This window comes from Amphibalanus amphitrite, unplaced genomic scaffold (assembly GCF_019059575.1).
Source record: "Amphibalanus amphitrite isolate SeventyFive unplaced genomic scaffold, NRLGWU_Aamphi_draft 000101F_arrow, whole genome shotgun sequence".
Lineage (NCBI taxonomy): Eukaryota > Metazoa > Arthropoda > Thecostraca > Balanomorpha > Balanidae > Amphibalanus > Amphibalanus amphitrite.
The window spans coordinates 469,537-470,679 of NW_024881596.1; positions in this window are offsets into that span (position 1 = coordinate 469,537).

Here is a 1,143-nt window from a genome sequence, read left to right on the forward strand (position 1 = left end):
CAATCGGATCACCCTGCTAAAACCTCCATTCACGCATGCATGCAGAGGTTTTACGTGAAATGCATAGGACTTAGGTATCCCAGCCGCCGATCGTAGCTAAGTTGGGCATTCGGCGGAGAGTGAATGTCGGAAGTGTGAATCGGAAGTAATTCATCTTTGCTCCAGTGAGAAGAAGTGTTTTGTTCTCTCGAGTGTGAACAAAAGTTTCTCGTTTTTCGTGTGAAGGGAAGCGCTGCAAACGCGAACAAAAACTGTTAAACGGAACCAAAAGTTACGCACGGCATAGCGGCAATGGATCCCTTAGGTTTGGGACTTCCAGGCCATTTCAGGCCACTCAGGGTCAGTGCTGACTCTCAGAAGCATACTTACTGGCTAGTGGCTACTGCTTAGGATCCTGGAGATCGGCGTGGGTCACCTCAAATATTTACGTGTACGTGGTGCTTTAGGGCTTTCCCAGCCCAAGGTGGGGCCCTCAGAAGCTGCAGTGTGGGCGGCGGGCGCTAAGAGACTACCAGGGTGAGCCTGGAGCCCTCGGATAACAGTGTGAGCCCTCGGGGTCTGTGTCGAATCCCTAAGGAGTAAGGACCCTACGTAGGGATATAATAAACATGTGTTGCGGACCTCAGAGGGACACGTTATAGAGATCAACCTAGGATACCCCCAAATATAGTTTTCTCACTGGTTTTAGGCCACTTATTTTTCATCCCTTGGCTTAAAAAAAAAACATTTGCAAAAAAGTACGGTATTCCGTCTCAAAGTTGTGGGGGCACCGCCCCCACGGCCCTAGAGTTGGGGGGGGGGGGGCAAGCTGCCCCCACTGCCCCCCGGCTCCCGCACCTATGGTTCTATGTCATGTCCCCAATCCATGTCCCACGGGTCCCCGGCTCACTGCCGGTCAATCGGCCAGCCAGTAAAATAAAACGTGGTGGGTGGTTACCTTGCAGCTTTGCTATTTCCTGTCAATTTCCCATTTTCATGCATTTCAACTAGCAGATACATTATTAAATATATTGTGATTATTCAAAAACGTCCAGAAAAGACAGTTTTCTGGCTAATTAAGCTCTAAGGTACCAGCAACTTTTCATATATTTAATACGATATCCAACAGTTCTAATTAGTAGCAGCTTGCTTTTAGCAACAGCT